Below are 1,757 nucleotides of genomic sequence, written 5' to 3'. Positions count from 1 at the left end.
TGATCATAGTCACACTTTGTAATTAGCCATGATGTTTGCTCCTGGTAACTGAATGTCACTGTTATTAATTTTAAAAGGATGAGAATTCATGGTCATTTGTTACCTGAAGCATACTAGAATATGGAAAGTACTCTACATTGCCAAATTTTACTTGCCTGCTTAAACTGAAAAGAGAAGTAACAAAAAGAAATGGTGCATTGACTTTCCTCTGAATCAAAACAACAAAGTTAAACCAAAACAAAAACACCAGTGTTACATTCCTCCTAAATTATAATACTTTTTGATCATCAGTCACCAGCTATATAATCATGCATAGTTGTGTAAACAACATTTCCCCATCTATGAGGTGGAATTTCTCATTATTACCTCAAGCAATTATCATAAAAATTAGGTTTTTATGTAAAAAAAAAAACAACCCTTAGGAAGCATGTGCATGTAGCATGGATTTTCATCATCTTGTTTTCTTGCAGGTGAGAATCGATTAAGAGATCAGTTTGTAGGGTTTAGAAGATGGCTATTTTAGTTTTATAAAAGGTGCACAGTGCAATATGAAGGAGAATAAGTCCAATAAAATGTAGAATTGGAGCTTTAGAGACATGTATAGGCTCAGCCTGAGGGTGTTAAGGAATGACTTGGTGGGTGCTATAAACACTGACTGTGGAAATATCAAAAAACTCAATGTGATCTCATGGGTGAAAAAATTAAGGGAAAATGGGGAATCTAAATAAATAATCTGGTAAACAAAATAAACGAGCCCTAGCTTTAGAGAAGAAAGAGTTGGGAATTTGAAGTTGTTGAAAAAGTAAAGCCATATTAAAATAGAAATAGAAATGGAAATGGAAATGGAAACCTATTCATATACTCCACCACTGAGCTTGAACCCCAGACCCAATAATCTGATTTTAAACATGGTTTAGCTTTTGACACCTCCTTCTTTGCAATAACATCAAGTTAATTAAAATAAAATAAAGAGTTTCCTTGTGATCTACATAATAGGATGCAATGACATGCAGAAGTAACAATCACAATTTGGGGAATGAGATGATTAGTAACCTTTCAAAATTCAAATAAACATAAATCAGGCTATTGTGTCCCACAATGGTATTGTTTGGGCAGTTACCGTGTAAATATTATGAGTTACTTCATTCTCTAAGGTTTCTCAATGCACAAAAAGTGACACAGTGCTATTTGAAAGTTGGCCTAAGTTAGTTAATATGTATGTTAGAATTCAACGACAACCACTAAAGTTGTTTTTTTTTAAAATGATGCATAGTTAGTATGCTAAAAGACATGACAAATTAAATCACATAAAATTCTGGGGAAAAAAGATCAGAGAGCAGCCAGGGGTGGTGGTGCAGGCCTGTAATCCCAGCAGCTCAGGAGGCTGAGGCAAGAGGATCTATAGTTCAAAGCCAGCCTCAGCAAAAGCAAGGTGTTAAGTAACTCAGTGAGACCCTGTCTCTAAATAAAATACAAAATATGGCTAGGGATGTGGCTCAGTGGTCAAGTACCCCCAAGTGCAACGCCCAGTACAAAAAAAAAAAAAAAAACAGAAAGAAGAGACAAATAAAAAACAAATATGAAAGAATTAAAAACATTGTAGATGTTGAATTAATTTCTTCAATAATTACTTTAAATATGAATGTTCAAAACAGAACACTTAAAAGATAAAAATTGTCAGAATTGATTATAAAAAAATCACTATATGCTACTTACACAAAAATCTCTTTAAATATAAAGGTATTGGTAGATTAAAA

The sequence above is a fragment of the Urocitellus parryii genome, chromosome 1, assembly GCF_045843805.1.
Source record: "Urocitellus parryii isolate mUroPar1 chromosome 1, mUroPar1.hap1, whole genome shotgun sequence".
NCBI lineage: Eukaryota > Metazoa > Chordata > Mammalia > Rodentia > Sciuridae > Urocitellus > Urocitellus parryii.
The sequence above is the reverse complement of the archived record's forward strand: the minus strand, read 5'-3'. Positions refer to the sequence as shown.